This window comes from Eubalaena glacialis, chromosome 6, assembly GCF_028564815.1.
Source record: "Eubalaena glacialis isolate mEubGla1 chromosome 6, mEubGla1.1.hap2.+ XY, whole genome shotgun sequence".
Lineage (NCBI taxonomy): Eukaryota > Metazoa > Chordata > Mammalia > Artiodactyla > Balaenidae > Eubalaena > Eubalaena glacialis.
In genome coordinates this window covers 99,358,838-99,381,798 of record NC_083721.1, presented here as the reverse complement: position 1 = coordinate 99,381,798, position 22,961 = coordinate 99,358,838, and the positions used below count along the sequence as shown (strand labels likewise).

General features: G+C 39.7%; 1 protein-coding gene across 2 annotated transcripts in view; it reads right to left on the bottom strand.

Annotated features, from left to right (window-relative positions):
* The window catches only part of GOLIM4 (golgi integral membrane protein 4), a 75,937-nt gene that overhangs the window by 33,734 nt on the left and 19,242 nt on the right, over nt 1–22,961 (bottom strand). The window lies entirely within an intron of this gene.

Below are 22,961 nucleotides of genomic sequence, written 5' to 3'. Positions count from 1 at the left end.
AAGTTACTGGAAGATTTTTTTTTTTTTTTTTTTTTTGATCTGAGAGAAGTTGAAAAGTAGTGAAGTCTGTCTTAGATTTCATGCAGGGACAGAAAACCCAGCTCCGCAGAGTGGTTGGAATAGGGGAGAGGAGGAGAGAACAAAGTTACGTTTCTGACGCGCCCTTTAATCCTGTTTGTTCAGCATTATGGTCACAAATGATCTCATTCCCTGCAAGCTCAGCCAAGCCCGTCACTTGGTTCTTTTACCATCCCTAGCTCCCCATGACTCCCTAAGATACAATTCAATCACCAGTCACTGACTGTCCGCCGTCCAGTGCATACAACTGGCCGACACTGCTGGCCGCCTAAAGTTGCCATGGTCGCAGCAACTCCCCTCCCTGACATCTGCTTGTTGCCGATGGACCCCCTGTCCCGTCCCTCCCCCCGCCCTTTCCCCACTGCCACCCCTGCCAGTTACCAGCTATCTCTGTCCTCCTTCCAACATGCCCATCATCCCCAGGGTCCTTCCCCTTCTCCCAACACTGCACCTCTCATCTTGGCGTCCCATAGAAACCTGCCATTCCCAGGGCTCCATCTACGACTCCCACAGCCCCTAGCTCTCCTCACACCTCTGCTAACATCTCAGTCCAGGACTCCTAGAAGGCCTGCCGCCACCCAAACTGGTGTGGTGTCGTCCCCTGATGGCATGCCTGCCCCAAACTCATCTTTCCCCTCAATTCAGCCTCCCATTAGTCATCGAAATAATGACCTGCTCCATTCCCTTTCTCCACTTGGGTTTCTATTCTATTCACCAGATGATCCCTCCCCCTCCCCCAGTGCTATTATTACAAAGGGATCTAATCCAGCTCCACATTTATTGAGCTGCTGCGATGTACCTGGCACCATATTATGAGTAGAAATGCAAAATGAATAGACATGGGCCTTGGCCTCAAGAAGCTCTAGTCCAACACAGGAGATAGATTAGGTAATTTTAAATAATTAGAGCTAAATGCATTTGGCATAATAAAAGCCCAGTGAAAGAGGGGTGAGCTCTGGATGGGAGAGGAGTGAGGGGAGATTCTCAGAGGCGACAATCTCTTGGCTGGCTTTGAGAGTGAAGAACAATTTGGTAGATGGGAGCACCACAGGAGAAAGGCACTGCTGGAAGACATCACAGGGACAAAGACACAGAGGTGGTGAAATTGGACTAAAGGCAGCTGTGTTCCAAAAAGCTTGGTTCCAAGTCCATTGTTGAGAAATTAGACTTTTTTCAACCACATAGGTGTACAGTATATAAGTCTCTCGGCCAATTCCTGAAAGCCTATTAAAACCAAGAGGTTCCTTGGATTGGTACTAACACTACCATCTTGAATGACATTTGGAACGAGGGAGGGAAAACAAAGACTAGTGCTGTGGAACCTCACCAAGCCAAACCCAGAACTGCCTGCTCATAGTCTTTGAGAATTTCCGTCAGGTAGTGGAGGCTTAGAGGGGAATAGATAAATTACAGTGTTATCATGATATACACTGGCAAGAACAGGATGCCATGGGAACACCTAAGCTCCCCAGCTGGAAGGAAAAACACTCCCTCATCTCCAATCCACTGGCCAAAGTTCCCACGGTCTGGGTAGAGGGTCACAGGAACATAAACATGCCGGGTAATACGGAATCTGGGTGCACTAATTGGACATATTACAGACAATTTCAGCAAGCATGTACATCACTTTCAAAGAAAGGTCAACAGGCAAAGTAGTCAAGTTCTTGCTCTAACGTAGTCAAAAGTGGCAGCAGGGGTCCTGAGTCTAGGGGGCTCCTGAATGGAGGTCAGGACCATTATGGGGAGACAATCCAGCCTAGCAACACCCAAGATAACAACAACAACAAAACCCAGCAGCAGCACAGCCAAGAAAACATATGTGGGGGACTGCTCACCACCGTCCCCAGCCACCTCAGACTCTAGATGTTAACTATTATCATGGAAGGGTAACGATGGCGGCAAACGTTCTAGTTACAACTTATAATCCTGTGAAATTCTTCCTGACTTAATAAAATACGGCAGCAGTCACTCAACGTCACGTGGCACTTGGTCACAGCGGAACGCTTACCTTTGGTTTAGGTAGCAGAAAACTCATCTGCAGGATTTCATCTTCGATAAGGGCGGAGGGGCCACTAGATCCCACCTAGCGGAGAGCGGGTGTGGGGACTGGGGTGAGGAGTGCTCTATGTGGGGCGGGGGAGACGGTGCTCCGTGCTTTACTCTCTTCCCTGCGATTCAGCCAGAGGGATAATGTGCCAACGGCCGGTCCAAAGTCCCCATCGACCAAACTGTCTTTGACAGTTGTATGTATAATGGGGATTTACACATTCTACATCTTAAGGGCAGTGTGTCTCAAGAGCTAGAAGATCCTAGGATACACAGTTAGAAACTTTCCTAAATCACCTAAAGAGATGCTATACAATGTCCACAAAGAGGAGAGCATGTTTATGGATTACAGTTCGCATCCAAAGGTCTTGGGAAATCTGAGACTAGTCACGAATCCATAAAATGGCATCACTCATAGCATGACCTAAGGCATGAATAACGTGCTCTTGCAAATGCAGCAGAAAAAAGATGTGGTAAACAGGAATAGAGGCTGTATGTGAGGAACCGTGAGGTAACTGTACTATTAATATTATCTTACTCAGAACTGGTCATTATGACAGCCACCAGCTTTAGTCCTGATATATAACCTAAGAATTCAGAAATGGTTTGAGGGTTGGAGAATATCACCGAGGAGGAAGGTGAGAGAATGGGGCAGCAGTGACTGATGGAAAGCTGGAGAAGTGCTCAGAAAAAGGAAAAAAAAACCCCAAAACCAAAAAGGAACCTTAAACTATAGGCTGAGGAAACCATGTTAGGTAAAGGAAAGTCAGAGTAAAAATTAACCCTTAGAATTGGAAACTCTAGAAAGAATGGGAGAAGGAAAGAGGCAGGCGGTACGTAAAGGTCGAGAGCACAGACTCTGGTGTCTGGGTTCAAGTCCCAGATCCATTCCTTATGGGGAGAGTTGCTGAACTTCTTTGTGCTTCAGTTTCCTTATATGGTACACGGGAATAAAAACAGTGCCCATCCCTTTGGGTGATGTCAGGGCTAAATGAGTTAATTTACGTGAAGTGCTTCAAACATGGCAGGGCACAGAGTAAATGCCAGAAAAATACTAAAATATTTTTTCAGCTATCTGTGATGGCTTAAAAGTGCCAGAGGATGAATCAGCTCTTTCAACCCTACAATTAAAGTCTAATAATAACAAAGTAATACACATATATATTGAGAGAGAGACTTGAAACAGCAATGAAATACTGATCTCAGTTTCCTGTTACTTAAAAAAAAAAATTCCCTTAAAAAGGGGGGAGGGTTGCGAATAATCATTCTAATAGCTTAGTAAAACCTATAAGCCTATTTTCTAATAAAAATTGAAGAACAGCGAAACGGACCAGATAGAATCTTTGTGTTCTTGTGGCTCTTCTAGAAAATTTCCCTATCAATTAAACACACACACACACACACACACACACACACACACAAACTACCCTTAATTCTTTAGCATGCATTCTCCAGGCTTTGGGATTGGTGATTTATCTAGATAGGTTTATTTACTGTTTTGCTTAGAAGGAAGATTGCTAATCAATCCCTGTCACCTATCTCTATTTTTCTATTTATACTCTGAAGTCAAGGGCATCAGTCAAGATGAAACCAAACTGCTAGAACCTCTGCAACAAAAAAGGTATATAATTAATATTCTCAAAGCACCCATCAGGTTCAAGAAAAAAATAAGTATAAAAATAATGATTCAATCTCGGCATTCAAGATCATTAATGCAGACCAACACTACAACGGGGATAGGATGTGAATCATAAGAACTCGTGAGAGAAAGATGAAAATCCACAATACTCATCATCTCCCCTGCTTACTGACAAGGAGTTTAATATTTTCCATGCAGTCAAGGGTGGAAAGAGTTTTTATTCCCCCCTTAACTCACTCAAGAGTTTAAAAATATGCCAGCTTCCGACAGCAATTTTCCATTTTAACTCTGACTTCCATCCGAAAGGCACAGAGAAATTAGGTGCATGCATCCACATAGGGGTAAAATATACATCTATGACATTTCATCCATGACAAACTGCTCCAATTCAGAATTAGAAAACAACTGTTTAAAATTAGACAGAAAACACTGCTAAGTGTTTTAACGCCGTAAGCCAAGAGAGGACAAGGTTTCTTTGGCAGAAGCAACGGCCTGTGAAATTTTGCTTTCAGTCCTGACGACAATACAGGGTTTTATCTTTATTTAAAAAAAACACACAACCGAGTCTTGGTATGAAAGGCACACAATTCAACTTGTGAAAACACTGATTTTCGAGTACCTTTATCATTTTACAGGTGATAAAAATTAAAATGAACAAATTTGTGTTTTGATAATTGTGGCTGAAGATCTTTAAGTAGGATAGCAAGAGTGATGACAAACAAGGAAAATAAATTGAAATCACTATAGTTCTCAGAAGATAATACCCTTGAGGTTTTGCTTTATTTTGGGTTTTTAGGCCTAAAATCGTAGATATTTATTATGTCTTTACGAACAGTTCTCAACTGTGGTTCTAACTGGCCAGAAGTGGGCTGGAGGCCAGCCACTTGCTCACCCACCTCCTCCGCTGCACCATGAGCTGGTAATTAACATGAAGACAACATCATAGGTACAGTTTTGCAATTATCTTTCCTTCCTTCTTTCATAATTTCACCTCATAAGAAGTCTGAGAAAGAATACCAAAGATCTTCTTAGAAAACAACCCATATAAAACAAGTAAAAAGACAAAAGAAGGGGGACACCTATTACCATTTTGAGGATCACACCGGATCCCCCTCCAGCCCCCGTGAGTGGGCAAAGGTGCCCCTAAGGCTCTTCTTTGGTGTCTCCACCCCACTCTTTCCACAAAGTCTGCCCCATCCTCCTGACTCATGGAGCGTTTTTCTCACAGGTAACTCCTAAAACATTAAGTCCAGCTTTGGCTTCTCACCCCATTCCGGTTTTACAACTTCCAGTACAATTCAACCTTTCCGGTCTGCTCGACCATTGATGGCTGAATTGAATTATGGTTAGTTCCCTTGGTCACATTGCAGGCCTGGGGGCAAAACCTCCCAATGGCTTCCCGTCATGCCTTGGGCGAAACCCACAGCCCTCACGAGGCTTCACCCCATCGTCCATCCTGCTCCAGCCCCAGCGGCCTCCTCACTATTCCCCGAACATGCCAGGCGAGCTCTCACTTCAGCACCTCACACTGCCGCTTCCTGGCAGCCCCGCGGCTCCTCCTCCAGGTATCTGTGCGACTAGCTCCCTCACTTCCCTCAGATCTTTACTAGAAAGATACCTTCTCATCAGATCCTTTCCTGGACAACCTATCTGAGACTGCCACCTGCTTCCCACCCTCAACACTTCCAGGCTCCCTCTCCACTTCATTTTTCTCCTTAGTCCTTAACTCTTTCTACTAAATTTTTTACTTTTGGGGGCCTTATTTATTGCCTTTCTATCTCACTAGAATATAAGCTCAGTCAGGGCAAGAATTTCTGGTTTGATTTATTTCAGTGTTGTATCCCTGTTACAGTGAGTTATAGGCATTCAACAGATAATGAATGGATGAATGAATGAATGAATGAACTATGGGTGCCATGAAGGCTGGGATTGGCTAGCTCCTCTTTCCTTCTCTTCTATATTTCCAACCCTCACTACCACTTCAGTTCCAATCCCCCAGCTCCTAATATCTAGTGGTATTCAATAATTCTTGTGAAATAAATGAATGCATTTAGAAGCTATTTCATTCTCTTCCTCATTTGCCTGCCATCCTTTAAGTCCCAGTATTTTTAACTGAATTTCCATATTTGTTGGCTCATTAGTACTCACATATCCCAGAGAATAGACAGATAACAGAATAGAGATTAAATATAAATTTATCTGTTGATGTATAGGCTCATAAGATTAGCATTAGTTAAATCACAGCCCTGAAATATAGAAGTTTTCAGAATGCTGAGAGAAAAAAAGGACAGTCTGATTAGGTATTTTTCTACTTCATGACTATTGCTGTATTTTTTTTTTTTTTTTACTGTACAATAAAGTTCCTATAATAGTTCATGAAGTGTCTATTTTTAAGTTTGCTAATGCATACAGTTTATGAAGTCATTTAAATGGAATTTTAACCATGATTTGAATTGGTGCCTAACTGCCTTTCTTATTTTGGATAAAACTATACGAAGGCTTTCCCTCATGACACTATCTAATTGAGATTTGGCTTTTTCAAACAAGTATTATATTAACTAACTTAAGATATATGTCTTCACACAAGTCTTTTTCTTGGCATTCTTTTGAGTGGTGAGCTACTAATAATTCTACTCTTAGCTGCTCAGAGCTATCATAGCACCAGCAGTATTCCAGGCCCCTTGGGAGACACTAAAGTACAGGCATTACTCTTATAAAAAGCTTCTAATCAACAAATTTGGGTTGTGAGAGGAGGCTAAGACAGTTAAAACAGTAAGAAGACAATTAGAGCTCACCAAAGGTTAGGTAAGCCAGGATGACAGAATGACCTGCTGAGCCAGCAGATTTTTACATATAATCTCTTGGTAAGCTAAGAGAAAAATTATCCTCCTGTCCCATGAAAATGCGGGACTCAACAAAGTAAAAGTTACATTCTCAAAGGCATGAATAAGTACATATGCGTATATATTAGAAACTTACGAATTCACAGTAATAGAAGTAAAAGTTATTCTAAAATCAGATGTATATAAATAGACCCTCTAGAGTAATATGCTTATCTAGCAATCAGATTTCAGCTGGACTGCATCACAGCATTTCAAGAAATAATGCATGAGAGAGAGGATTAGGTTTCTGGTCACCCAAAACTGATGCAAGGGTATATAAGAATGCTCTTCAGATGGGCTAAAATAGGCAAAAGCGCATTGGTTTTATAATGGGACTAAGAATTTATGCATAAACTTTTCAAAATCAATGTGCTTGAACCAAACATAAAAGACATTTAATTTTCTTAAGTTATCTGATTTCTTCACGGAAACCTGCCTCTACGGACACTTCAAGTAATGCCAGCATCTTTGCTGGCATTTTTTAGGGAAAAACCTAACATCCAGGACTCAAGTATCAACCCTGTTGTATAAACCTGCACCTCGGGACTTCCCTGGTGGTGCAGTGGTTAAGAATCCGCCTGCCAATGCAGGGGACATGGGTTTGAGCCCTGGTCCGGGAAGATCCCACATGCCGCGGAGCAACTAAGCCCGTGCACCACAACTACTGAGCCTGCGCTGTAGAGCCTGCGAGCCACAACTACTGAGCCCACGTGCTGCAACTACTGAGCCCACGTGCTGCAACTACTGAAGCCCGTGCGCCTAGAGCCAGTGCTCCGCAACAAGAGAAGCCACCGCAATGAGAAGCCCGCGCACCACAATGAAGAGTAGCCCCCACTCGCCACAACTAGAGAAAGCCCATGTGCAGCAACAAAGACCCAACGCAGCCAAAAATAAATATAAAATAAATAAATTAATTAAAAAAAAAAAAAAACACCTGTATCTCAGAGAATACACACAACTCAGGGAGGACGAGCTGGGCTGCAACTGGCTTCTCCTTCAAACCAATGAAGCAGTACACAAGCAACCCCCTCTTCATCCAAACTGCCAGTGTCAAGTTTTCACTTCAAAATGTGAAGGTATGCAACATATCTTGGAAAAGGCTTCATAAAAAACCTGGCTTATAAAGAGATACTATGTAAGGCCTCTTCTCTATTGCATCCTGAATATTACATTCTACAAATCAAACAAATATTCACTGAGCATTTATTATATGCCAGGCATTGTTCTGATATTTGAGAATATATTGTGAGCACAACAGTAGAAAATATTGCCTTTGGGGAACTCATATTCTGCAGAAAGATGTAAATGATAAACATAATTAATAGTACATTAGAAGTCAGTGAATGCCACGGGGAGAAAAGAACGGAGTATAAGAGATTGGAGTTGTGGGAAGGATGGATCAGGTTTCACTTTTAAATAGGGTGGTCAAGACAGGATTCACTGAGAAGGAGACGTTTGAGCCAACACTTGAAAAACGTGGTGAAGGAGTTAGTACTACAGACGCCTCAGGGCAAGTGTTCCAGATAGAAAGAACAGGAAGTGCAAAAGCTCTACAGTGCAACCATACCTGGGATGTTCTAAGAAAAGCAGGGAGGCCAGAACAACTGAGGCAGAGTGAGCCTAGAAGGTCAAAGGGTGATGGTGGGGAAGGCGTCAGCTGGCGATGGGTCTTGTAGGACCTCATGAAGACTTGGCTTTTACTCTGAGAGAAATGGGGAGCCACTGGAGCGTTTTGAGCAGGAACATGTGATGTTAACTTAGATTTTAAAATAATGATCACTCTGACCCAAGATGCAAGCGGGAAAGCTAGTTAGTCGCAGGCTTCTGCAGTCACGCAGGCCCGAGTGTAACGGGAGAGAAGAACCGTGTGCAAGCTGCAGCCGATTCTGAATTTAAACTGAAGGTAAAACCAGCGCATGTAATCAGCTGAGATGGGGAAGGCCACCGTGGACTAGGTTTATGAGGAAGATCGGGAGTAAGACTTCACTGACTACAGAGTGGTTTACTCGGCCTGCAGGAGTCAGTCTAGATTCCCAGAGGCAACATTTGTGCGGATGTTTCCTTCCAATGGAGGAGAATAACCCAGACAGTGGACAGAGAACATGTAAGAGCACTGAGGCAAAAACAAAATCAACCTGTTTGTAGTATTCCTCAAACTTCCCTGAAAATAAGAATAACCTGGAGTGCTTGTTCATCACACAGATTCCTGGGGCCCCACTGGAAGCTACTGAATCAGAATTTCCAGGGAAGAGCCTTGATAATCTGAATATTTAGCAAGTGTGCCTCGACACCCGCCCAACGCCTGCTCCCCAAGACCCTTCAAAGGGGAGTTCTGGAAACACTCTGTTTAGCATCGATAGGAAGGTAGGTAATCAGGGAGGGGAGAGAATGAATGGGATAGGGCTACAATTGACTTGATCAGATCTGCGTATAGAAAATAACTTTATGGGTAGCAAGGAAGACGGAGTAGAGGATCTGAGAGAGAGGAGAGGTTGATGGATCAGTTAGGAGGTCACCTCAATAACTTCCATATTGCCCCAATATAAGATGATGTCCAGTTCTGCCAAGAAGATAATCCAATTTTAAAGAAAGTTGATTTCTTTTCCAACTGGAATATACAAAATTTTAGAGAAGTGAAAATGAGTGGGAAGTGAAAAAGAATATGAACAGACGCTTAAGGATATCCTAATGGTGGTTAAATATTTGAAAAAGTGGTCAGCTGGGTTAAGTCATCAGGGAAATCAAGTTAAAATCATAACATAATACCACTATTCTCCCCTCAAAATGACTAAAATAAAAAAGACAGAAAGTACCGAGCTGGCAAGAATATGGAGAAAGGCGCCCTCCTACCTTGTTGATGGGCGTGGAGCTTGGTACAACCACTTTAGAAACCTGTTTGCCAGCACCCGTCAGAGCTGACGAGGGGTATCCTGTGTGGTCTATAATCCCACTCCCACATAGGTACCCAAGCAAATGCTGGCATGCAGTCACCGGTTTTTGGGTGCTGGCAACTGTCTGATTCCTGGTCTGATTCCACACTGTCTGCTTTGTGAGAATTCACTGAGCTCCATACGTAAGATTCATGTACTTTTCTGAATGTACAAGTGTTTACGTAAGATCATGGTCCTTGTTATTTTCAGTTACATAAGTGAAATTAATAGGGAAATATAAAACATTTAGATAGGTCACTTTTGTCCCTCCATCCGCGTCTCCCCAATTTGATTCAAACTCTTCACAGGCATGTCTGACATCTGTGTCTGCATCGCCTCAGGTCAGCATTTTAGTCCTCTGACAGTTTTCAGAAGCGCACCCATCTTCACTGGAATACAGCATTAGTGGAATCTCTGTCTGATGCGGTCACCGGAAATGTCCTAAGTCACATATATTTGGTAAAAATTAGGATAGCTGACATCTCCATTTGTCTTGGAGGTGCAGATTCATGCTTTTGGTAGCCCTAACTCCTGAACGTATTGGGGGTCTTTTTGTTTTGTTTTGTTTTTGCAGGGGTGGGGAGGGTAGTGAAAAGGCTTATTTATAAAGATATTTTGCATTTACCATTGTGAGATCACATTCCTGGGAATAAATACCCACACTATCTTAAATGCTGCCACATCCTTTAAAAACAAAAAATAGATTTTTGTCAGATGCCCTTCATAAATATCTAGTTGCATTAAACGAGGCCCTTTTGGGCCAGTGTGTCTCCCTCACACAGTGCTCTGCGGTTTAAAATAAAGCAATTGGGAGAGCTCCCAGAAATAGCAGAGGCTTTATGCTCACTCCAGTACAATGAGACCCCCTCTCTTCTGAGGAGTAATTTTGCAGGAGGAAGGGAATCCAGCTTTATAATAGTCAAGTATATGCAGTAATTATTGATGGAGGGAGGGGAATGCACAGAAGCAAAATGTATTTAAGCAATAAATGCAAAATGCCTCAGTGACTGACTCAAAGTACGTTATCAAAGTGGATCCAAGGATGGTGCAAAGATTTCCGGCTTATGCTACTGCGTGAAAGGAGGGTCCAGGACCAAGGAGGACAGTAGGAGCTCTGTGGGCAGGGGCAGGGCATCACGCACCCTGCATCCCACGTTGGACATGTTTAATGCTTGAGAGGGATACCAAGATAGTGCAGGGAAGTAGGAAGAGTAAACTAAGAAACACTCAAGTTGCTAGTAACTAGAAGGTCACTGCTGGGAAGGTCTATTTCATTATCACTTACAAGTCTAAGAAGACCCAACACAAGGACCCCTTTGAGGTAAACCCCAGCCTACCCTCCACAGCCACCTTGTATGTTTCTTGACATTTTTTTTTTGTCCCACAACTAAACTGCTTAACTACTTATACCAATTACCACTGAGGGAACTTAAGAAGATAAGATACTGTGGGGACAAAGTCAACACCAGATGTCTAAAACCTGCTTCACCAGTTTGATTAGAATTCTTAGTGATATCCTGCATTCTCTTTCCATTTTTGGACATTTTAAGCTCTCCTTTGAGATAGGAGTATAATTAGGTATGATTTCTTTTCTTTCCTTATATTTGCTACAGAACAATGAATATTTTCAGTTTGCTAAGATCATATGTGACTCTAAATAAGAATATCTCCTGCATTGAAATCCTGGGCACTGCCTGATTCGGGGCAAGGGTCATATTTTAATCTCCACTCACTGCACGGGCCCATCAAAGCCCTTAAGAGTAGAAGGCTGAGCTCACTGATTGAGACCCTCCAAGGTCAAATAAAAACATTATCTTTTCTTCATCCTTTAAGAAAGGGTATATTACGTATCAGGACGTGTGGGTTTTAGGGTGACAGCAGGAGACTTCTGATGATGATGTGACATGAGGAGGATGCAGAGGGCTTTGTGAAATTCTGGTGAGTAGCCCTTGAGGTACTGCAATTGTATCGGCCTCCATCATGTAAACACAGTCACCCACGATGTGAAACCCGACATGTGAGATCAGTGCCCACCTTCACTGTGGTCCCCAGAGGCTTCTCCAAGCAGTATGGATGCCCCACGTCTATTCTTCCATGGGGGCTTAAGCAAATCTCTATCCGTGGTCTTATTATCATACTTTACATACAGATTTGTCACTCCTACTGTTTTGTGGAATTACTTATGAGAGAGTCAAATCTGTGCAAATTGTCACCCAGCCTTGGGTCTGGTACAAAGTGGATAGCTGCCGATGGTTTATTAAATGACTGAACCAAGATAATCAGCACATGACGTTAACGATGTACTCTTCATACCAATTATTCCACAAAATTTACATATAAAACTTGTGCTTGGTTACATATCAAGATGGATTCCTAAGAGTCCAACTTTAAGAAACTTTAAATTTGATACAGCTGACTTACACCAATATAAGCATAGGAATTCATTGGCAACCTCTCAAGGTTTTCTATGAAAGGTAGAGACAATATATCTAATATCTATATTGTTTAAATTGACAAAGTACATGGGGATCTTTGAAAGCACAGTGAAATCAACAGACAGTCCAGATCTGTAGAAAGGTGCATACATAACTGGATGCTAAAAGAAAGAAAAAAATCGTTGATGATACCAGCATTCTAATTAAACTTCCAGTTTTTCTTTTAAACCCATTCCATAGTTAGTATTCACATTAAATCCACTGAAAATGACTTAAGTAGAACTGAGATGGATTAGCCTGGAAGAAGAAAAAAAGAGAGAGAAGGAATAAAGAGACAGACTGACAGAGAAAGAGACAGAAACAGATGGAGCCAAGAGACAATTTAATGAGAATTTTTCAAGTAATTTAGGGGAAATAACACTGGCCTCAGCCAAGATTCCTGAGCTCCATGCTACCAGACACTAACCAGTTCTGTGCTCACATTTAAGAAACTTCGCCTTTCAAATTCTGTTTCCTTAGCAATAAAATGAGGTAGTTGGACATTTGAGTCATCAAGGTCCTTCCAATGCTAAAATTCTAAATATGCATATTTAAAGCAAAGGAGAAGAGTAGGTGGCATCAGCAATACACTAATCATTTCAAAGTGGATTTGTATATTCTCAGTAAAATAAACTTGGGGACGTCCCTGGCCATCCCAGTGGTTATGACTTCACCTTCCAATGCAGGGGGGTGTGGATTCGATCCCTGGTCATGGAGCTAAGATCCCACATGTCTCATGGCCAAAAAACCAAAACAGAATCAATATTGTAACAAAATTCAATAAAGACTTTAAAAATGGTCCATATCAAAAAAAAAAAAATCTTAAAAAAATATAAATAAATTTGAATAAGAGAGGAAAGATTCAATTTAGCAGAATGCTGGGAAAGGCTCTGATTTTTTAGGAAAAAGTTTTTGACAGAAGAATACTATTTCAGATTTATCTGTCACTTATGATTTCCAATAAGTTGAAAACTATTATAAATAAACTAAGACCTTGTGTCATACTTAGTGTGTTCTATGGTGGGGCTCTCCTTTTCTATAGGTACAACTCTAAAAGGTACAGACACATTATCTTTCTTTGATACTGAATGACTAACAAAAGCAGTAAAGTGCATACATCCTTGCTCCTTTTTTTCCCTGCCTGATTTCATGTTTCAATTTGCTCTTTCCCATACTAGGGCATAACCAAGCATATCTGGTGAACAGCCTGGACACAGAGGTGGGAGAATGCAAATATCAGGTGTTCTTCAGAATAGGCAGATTTTTGCATGTGTCTACTTGCACATATCTGCAGGCAACATTTCCTGGTGGAACAGGCCAAAGGCTAGAAGTCCAGAGATTTGGGTTGAATTTTTAATCTGAAAGGTATTTATTTAATGTCATATGTTTTATCACTGGTAAAATAAAGGGGCTTAGCAACTGATTTCTGAGGCTTCCTCCAGCTCTAAGATTCTCTGATTCTCTGATGTGGTTTAACAAGCAAGGACACAGAATCAGCACTGTGGAATGACCTGGATAAATATTTAAGATCTTACAGCATAATAGCGATGCTCAGAAAGAATGCTGGCCTGACTAGACTAGGGGGACCCAGCGGGGTTATAAAAGAAGACCACAAGAGGAGGGGCAACATCTTTTTTTGGCTGAAGGGCTTAAGTCCCTTTTCTTCTGCGAAGTATCTGAAAATGATTAAAATTATTTTGACAGCTGCAAGTAATTGGGAGGTGGGTGAAAACAGGAAGTGCAGGCACAGAATAACCTCACTGGTTCCAGATTCCGACAATTCAATATTTATAGTAATTTGGACAAGAGTAGCTGACATTTATTATTATACTACATTTTGATTTTCAAGTAATATAGCATAAAACTAATTATAACCATAACTTAAAACAAGATTCATTAGCATACTAGACACTTCACCTCTGATGCTATGCTATTTCCCCGTTGACAAAGTGTAAATCAGAATTTCTCTGGAAGAGCAAACAGGTATTCCACTAAAGATCTCGGTTCTATTCTTTATCACCTTGTAGATAAATCTGTCACTAAGAGGTTAAATACATTTGCAGATGAGTGTTCATATATTCAGGGGAAAAAAGTGTCCTTTAAGAACCACTTTTGGTAGCAAAACTATGCTTTTATAGTCCTTTACAATTTATATACAAAGAGCTTTTTTACACCCAATTCACATGTAATTTGTGGGGGAACAAGGTGCTAATAAGAAATTACTCCTATCTATTCATTAGACGATCCAGTGACCTTTCTTCAGCCATTAGCTTAGTACTGAAAAGGCATTTACTTAAGAAGCATTAAACTTTTTAGTGATTTAGTGTACTCTTGTTCCATTATTCTGAATTTCTGGGGAGATACTTCATAAGAAAAGGAATCCATTTATTACGGTAATTTCGTGATTGTCATTCAAGAGATTGTGAGAAAGAAATTATTATCTTTAAATTCACCTTTAAATCATTGATACAACATGCCCACCACCCCACCATAAAGCTGTATGAATTTAAGTATATAGATTAAAAAAAAGGGTTTTTTTTTTGTAATTACTCCTGAATATGAATTATCATAGGAGAATTGGGACAATTTTTAGTTAATATTCATGCTTGGTTCTTTCATCTTTGCTTTAGAATCTTGGGAACTCACTAGGTAAATTTTTTAACATTTTAAAGAACCCACTTTTGAGTTCTACTTTTAATGAAGATAATTTTGTGCTACTTTGTTACTTACTCAATGATGAAATAAAAACTACAGTACTTACAGGTAGTCTATCCCTTCAACACCACAAATTTATGAATTAGGAATTGTAGCTCTTGATCCAAAACAAATCTACAAATACACATTAGGCATAAATACATTTAGCAGTATATGTAGGCAAACAAAAAAATAGCACTAAACAGTTATTAAAGTTTTTCTTCTGAGGCTATCAAACACACACACACACACATACACACACAAGCACAAGATATAAAAACCCAAAAACCAAAAAACCCCCAAAAAACAAAAAAACCCTCTGATCTAAACATTGTTGCCAATGTACTGTCAGAGCTCAGTAAATCATCCCCATACTAAAAGCATGACAGAAAACAACACAGGCATTTGAGGGGGAAAAAAAGGCCCTTACCGATTCCTGTAAGGCAGAAAGGACAATTCTACATTATCAACATGCAAAATATACATGATATTTATCTGAGGTGCAAAAAGGGAGTATTTCCATCATTTTGTCTTTCAGAGTTCATGAATTTGAAAAGAACATAGATAAAAATCTAACAAGAGCACATTCATATTTTCTGGCCTGGTGTTTCACTAGGAATATACAACAATAACTTTTTAATTCCTTAACTTCATAACTAAGAAATAAAAGATGTTATGAGCTTAATTTCTCACTCTGAATTTAAATGAGTTTATAAAGTATCACTATATATGATATATATCTGATGAAAATATGTATCTGATAATACTGTATTATAGGATTGAAAGAATTTTCACAAGATTTTCCTTACAAAGTCAATTATCAGAAATTAACCCATGTAAGATAAAGAAAATATTGATAATTCATGGCTGCGTTTTTCTGTTAGGCTTACATTCCTTATTGTGATGGAAAAACCTGAAAGCAAGCCAACAAAAAATTACTGTGATTAAAACTTTTCTTTCAATACTCCAAGTCAGAAAATAAGTGGAAAAAAACCTCTTAAAATTTGGCTTCTGAATGGTTCTATTTTTCAGAGAAACTTTTTTCCCAAATTCTGAAAGCAGGTACCTGATATACTATTTTACATATCAACTTCTTGCAGAATAAAAACCGTTTAAAAATAATCTGTTATTTATTTTCTGTTTCCCCAATGCAATATTGATTAAGGACAGATTTTTTAAGCCACAAAGGGAAGTTTCATTTCTGTTCTTTTCATCCGTTTGTAAATTTCTCTAAAACTTAAAGTGGAAATATGACTAGATAAAGCAAAACATCAAGTTAAACAGATTCTAAAAAGCTTAAACTAGTCAAAGAAAACTGCACATCCATTTGCCTTTGATTCTATAAATAAAGACTAAACACTAAAACTTTAGGGATTGCTCTGGTTGTTAAGAATTATGAGTGACTTTTTGTCTCAAAATTTTTCTGCACTTTTCAAATTTCTACACAAACATAAACTACTCAAGTTTATATCATAATAATTAATTATGCTAATGCTCATTTTACCATAACTTAAGTGGAATTTTTTTTTTTATTGTATTCATGTTCTAAAAGAAAGGGAAAGATCAAAATCTGTTGATAAGTTCATTGCCATGTCCAAGGGACAATATACATTTAGTTGAATCTTCTTCATATCTGATCTACATTTTCATCCCTAGAGGAGAACTGTTGTTTTTAATGATGGCCATTCTTAACAATGAAGTAAAGCAACTAATACAGTTTGAAATGCTTTTCAATAATATAACATGAAACAAAAAGTATTTAATTGATTTCTCTTTTACCAGAAAAAAAACTTGGTACGGAGCTTTCAATACAACCTCAAATTCAATAGAATGATTTAAATACAGAGACCAGAAAACACATGGGTGGAGAAGGTAATATGTTTTTTATTTAACACTGACAACTGAATTCACCAGAATATTCTATTTCCTGACTATTCCACTTAATTGAGTTTTATTGCTTTGATGTTCACAGTCTCTGAGTAAAATGAATTAACGATTGAAGCAGCAGCCTTTCAAAGATCGTTCCAAAATACGCTTCATGAGAGAAATAAAAATGCCTGTTAAAAACATCATGTCTTTTAATATGCTAAACTTACTTTCCCTAATGGAGATCTTAAAAGGGTGTCATTAGAAAATAAAAATAGGACATAAAGCTCTAAGTTGGTGTTATATGAAAACTTTGATGTTATGTAGCTAGTTTTCAACTATGAAGCCTTTGTATAGAAAGATGAAGTTACTAACTCACCAACAGTAAGGCGAGTATTTTAATTTGTTTTTCTAGAAGTCGTAATTTATCAACTAATTAAAGTGGGGTAGAGTTGACTACCTTTTTCAAAACGTCTACCGTGTACCAGGCACAGAATAGATGTTTTCATTAGACTCATAACTTCAGAGAGCAAGTATAATCTTTGTTCAAATAGGCAATGAAACAGGCTGAGTGGCTAGGTAACCTGTCAAAGATCATCCAAGTATTTAATTATGGAGTCCAGATTTGAACCCTGGTCTACACTCATTCCAAATTTTGGGAAAGTGCATAGTTTCCTCATCTTCTTGAGTTGGGTGTTCACACTGTAGCTTCATTAAAGTCTCTGATGTAATCGTCCGCCTCATCAAATACAGATTCAAAGGACCTCTAAAAACACATTATAAAACTCAAAATGAATTATTTTTAATATTCTCTTCCAATGATAAAATTAATCAATAATGGCCTAATTTTCAACTCATGGAAACCACCTTCATTTTCATTAGGGTTATTAAAGAAGTAATTTAAAAAAAGAAAAACAGTTTCTGCCGCCTGCCTGGACAGAGGCACGTGGCTTTATAACCTGAAAGGGAAAGCTTATTTATTCAATGTAACACCTTTCTGATTAAAGATTAAAACCATACTCTGAAAAAATTGAGGTCAGGGAGTTCCCCCGACTTCTTTACATTTAATAAGTTCGCTCCTCTTAGTGAGTGGAGGTTTTTTTACCCTCAATTGTTAAATTTACTTTTAAGACCAGTTCTTAAAAAAAAAAATCAACACTGAAAACTGCAGCTTTGTCTTCATCCTGCAGGCCAGGAGCTGGCATTACAGACTCAAGGTGGACCCAGAGAATGGTGCCCAGGGCACATCTGCCACATGTGTTTACAGCAGCCTCCTGTGTCAGAAAAGGGATGATGGCCAGTGGCACAGACTTAAGCATGACCTAATGAAGCCTTCCAGCTCACATCATCAGAGTTTCTCAATGCCCTGGCACACCTAGAGGAAACGGGAGTTGTGTTAAATTGGAAAGAAACCTGAATTTAGAGTGGGCAGATTTTCATTCAAATTCCTTCTCTCATATACCACCTTTGTCATTCTGAACACAAAACCTTTCTGAAGCTCACTCTTCTATTCCATAATGTAAGTATTAGGGCCTATTTCTATGTATGGGACAAAATAGGTACTCAGTGAATTTCCGCTGAATTTAAAGCAAGAAAAGGGCAGAATCTTGGCAGGACTCTCAAGGCATGAATGATGAATAAATGCAAGAAATGCAACATTCAGAAGGGAGCAACCTGGAGTGAAGAAACCGGTCATGGTGAGAAGTTTCTGACGGTCAGTGGAAACCACCCAAGAGGAAACAAGGAAATAGGGCAGCAGGAAGAGGCCTAAACTGAAATGAGATTCTCTGGGGCACACCAGACAATCCAGCAGGCCAGGGAGATGACCCATTTTGCTTGATGACTAGAAAAGAATGCTGATTTCACTGATTTTGCTACTGAATGAGTCACAAGGGTGGATAAACTGAGAAAATATGTGAGGGAGTGGAAAAATGTAAGTAATTACATGGATGCTGTAGAACTTAATTAAAAAATTCCTTGCTCTGAACGTTTTGTTAACTCTGAGTATGTACAGGGACTGATACATCCCCCCATGAAAGCCCCATGGCCTTATACTTCTCAAGGGCTGAGCTGCCTCTGAATTCCACTGTTGTAAACCCCAGGCAGGGAGTGAAATACCATGTAGCAGCTAATACCTGCTTCAGGGTATCAAATCTCTAAAGGATACCTAGAGAGTGAGTTTAATTTTACAGTCAATCTTGGACTGTGAATTTTCCATAGGGCCAAGTTACTGGTACCAGTCTGCCATGAAACTCAATATTGGATTGCTCCCCAAGTTGTGCTGACAATGTTAGGAAAGAAAGCTGTCTGCAGGACTGGTCCTCCGAGTCCAGCTCTACACCGCTGGGTATAAGCTAGGACATCCTTGTCAGAGTGGCATGCATATGGATGCTGCTTACCAAGGCATTTGTTGCCAGGCACCAGGTGGTAGAGTGTGAAGCCCATTCAACCTGGTGGGGATGGCTGGGGAAGGAAGAGAGGACGGAAGAAAATCCATGCCAGTAACGTTCTAGGCCTTTAACATATTTACTCTTTACATCGACGCTGTAAGATACAACTTTTTAAAAATCAGGCTCAGAAAGATACAACAATTTGTTTAAGGACGTAAAACTAAAATTTGGCAGACTTATGAGTCAGTCTGACTTCAAAGCCAACTGTGATATATTGAACAGAGACAAAAAGTTCAACAGCAAACCTAAGTAAAACAGCATCTTGTCTATTAAGAGAAGTTGTTAAAACACAGGTGAGTACCAGAAAGATGAAAAAATGAGCCACCAAGAGCTAAACTAAAAAGAAAACCTCCCTTAAAACTTAATTATTTGAAAACTCTTTCATAGTCTCGTTTATTCTTATTATACATAATTCTATCAAGCGTGGTTACTGGGCTTTCAAGTCCACGGCAAAATTAGATGAAGCAACTTTTAAGGCGAGGGAGACAGAATGACTACCATAAGAAGCTCATAACAGTGGAGAATACTATACAATACAAGAATACAATTGTTACTCGGAGAACGAATTGCAAAGATACACTGATTGAAGGCTATTTAAAGTATGGGCAACTGCTCTATATATGATGACAACCACACATTATGAAACATGATTTCCTTCATTTTTAGTCATTTCAGCAAGGTGATCTTTAAAAATACATAACTAAACAATTTACCGTATCTATAATACTCTTGTAGACCAGGCTTCCTGACTTTTTAGTTGTTCAGGAAATACGGTTTCTTTCCTTCTGACATTCTGAGAATGCTAAAAGAAACACAATATTACAGGACAAAATAACATACTGACCCTAAGACATCAAGAGGGCCTTCTATTGTGAAGCCTCCTCCAATTCTCACCCTGCCTCTCGCACTGCAATTTTTTCCCTCTTCTTTATTTTACTCATTCTTTACTTTACTTGTTATTTCACTTGTTCTCATATGGCACATACCCTCTCTTACTTAAAGGACTCCTTGGGGGTAAAGACCATTTGGGGGTAAGATTATTTCATTTGTAACTTCAGAGTATCTAGCACAGTGCCTTCTACATAAGGTAAACTCAGCAAATACTACTTAAACTAATGAAATTTATGTTCAGTACACTCAATTTTAGAATACAGGGATGCCTGTAGTAACAACTTCCATATGAAATGGTTGAAAAGGTAACCTATGTGTTCATTTATCACAAAATGATCTACTTCATTTCAGGCATTGTTCTAAGCCCAAGGATTAAAATAGTGGACATGAAATACCCGTTTTCTGAATTCAAGGTCTCATACTCTCATAGAGGAAGACAGACAAACAAGATACAATTAACAAGGAGATACAATACGGGATTTCAGATAGTCATCAGTGCAAATAAGATAATAATGTAGGATAATGGGATAGAGTACTTAGGTGAATGAACTATCATCATTTTTCAGCTTATTCCCTTATATCAAGGAAGAGACGCAGCTATGACTTCTAAAGATTGTTCAGAGGTAAAAAATGTGAAAGATGCAGGCTTCTCAAAAGTAACCAGTGAAATTCCCATGGGCTGCTGTAGTAGCCAGCCTTCCAGATGGTTCCCTATGATCCCCACACCGCCTGGTACTCATACTCTTGTGCACTCCCCTCCTACACTGTACCAGGGTTGGTCTGCGTGATTGATAGCATCCAGCGCAAGTGGATTCGATTATAAAAGCCTGGCTTCTGTGTTGGGCTCTTCCTCTGTTAGATCCCTCACTCTGTGGGGGATGCCACGTCATGAGGACACTCAGGCAATCTATGGAGGGGTGTTCTGTAGTGGAAAACAGAGGTATCTGACCAACAGTGAGAAACTGAAGCCCGCCAGCAACCACGTGAACCAGTTTGGAAGTGGATCCTCCCCCAGCCCATCCTGAGTCGACTGTAGCCCAGCCAACAGCTTGAGTACAGCCTCATGAGAGACCCTAAGCCAGAACTGTCCAGCTAAGCTGCTCCTAGATTCATGACCCTCAGGAAACTATGTGAAACAGTTAATGGTTACATATGTTTGTTACTTGAAAGTGCTAAGTTCGGGGGTAATTTGTTACGCAGCAATAGACAGCTAACACTGCTGCCTTTGTAGGAGTTGGCATCAGAGCTGAGGCCTGAATAAAAGGGAGTCCGTCAATGATGAAGAGATCTTAGGGAAGAAGATTCCAGGTAGAGAGAATAGCAGGTTTAAAGACTCTGAGAAGGCTGTGAGCTTGGGGTGTCACTGCAACAGCTAAAAGGCCCATGTGGTTGGAAACTTGGTGAAGCACAACCAAGTGGTAAGAGAAAAGTGAAATTTTTCTTAAAGAGAGATAGGAAATAATATTACCTACCCTATATTTTACAATGAATAATCTTTATAAACTACTGAGCTACTATGTGGGAGGTAAGGGTGGAAGCAAGAAAACCAGGTAGAAGCTTACTGCAACTAGCCCAGTCAAGAGATGGCAGGTAATCAGAGCAGGATGTTAGAAACAGAAATATCACAGATTGGTAAGATTCAGGAAATGTATTTTCAAAGTGGAGGCAACACAACTATATAAAAAGCATCCACGTAGTCTACACCATGCCAATAGGTTTTTGAGTCACCTGGATAACACCAGAACAGACCTAGAAAGAGGGGAAATTAGATATGATCGAATGAGACACAACTCAAAATTCAAGACATAATTCTTGGTGTGATGGTTAAAAATTGTAATTTCTTGCAGTTAAAATGCTGTGGGGCCTGGTAAGACTCTTCCCTTTACAAAATAATTAAGCAGTCAGTAGAAATGTTCTCTTTGGTATCTGGTCCAATTGGTGCCAACCAGAGTGTTTAAAAAAAAAAAGTATTTAAGCAATCAACTAGCAGAGTTAAAAAAAAAAAAAAGTAATAAAACAGAGATAAGGAAAACCAAAAATAAAGTCAGATTTTCTTTCCACATCGACATATTTCCAAAGGGACAAAGTTAAAGACAGGAAGTATTTCTTTAAGTTAAAGAACAAATACATGGTAACTGGCCAATTATTCACTGGTTTCATAGAGTATTAGAGTTTTACTTACTGGGGCTTAACAAGAATCTACATGTTCCTACTCTGAAAATTTTCTGAGCAGGTATTGTTCACAAGAAGTACAGAAGTGAATTTGTCGAAAAAACCTGCCTTTCTTACTGCTTCTTCTATTGTATACACAAAAAGCATGTCAGGACGACTCACAGGAAATATTTATTTCCAAATCAAGGCCATATTTTTGTACCTGGGGACCAGCCTTCGGCTTCCCTTTTTTAGTAAAAAAAAAAAGTTCTGATATTCTCAAGCTGAGACATGAAGAATCAAGCTTTAAAAAGTAAAAATATAAACAAATTGTTATTAGGATTATCTTACTACAGAAGACCAATATAATTCTTAACTTACTAGTCATACACACACATATATACTATATATATATACATATATATAAACATCTCACATTAAATGGAAGGAATTAATAAATATGCAACTTGAAAAATAAGAGTGTTTTAAAGAAATGCTTAAAATTAGATAAATCTTTAAAAAGACAGAAAGACTGACAAAAAGACAGGGCACCCATCTCTCTAAATTTTCCATATTTTTTTCCCAAGACCTTGGGTATAAAAACATATAGCTGCCATAGTAGGCGCTAGAACCTTCAAGTAAATACTAATGGCATAATTTTTAAAATTTATTTATTTTTGGCTGCCTTGGGTCTTTGTTGCTGCGCGTGGGCTTTCTCTAGTTGCGGCGAGCAGGGGGCTACTCTTCATTGCACTGGCTCCTCTTGTTGTGGAGCCTGGGCTCTAGGCACACAAGCTTCAGTAGTTGCAGCACGTGGGCTCAGTAGTTGTGGCTCGCGGACTCTAGAGTGCAGGCTCAGC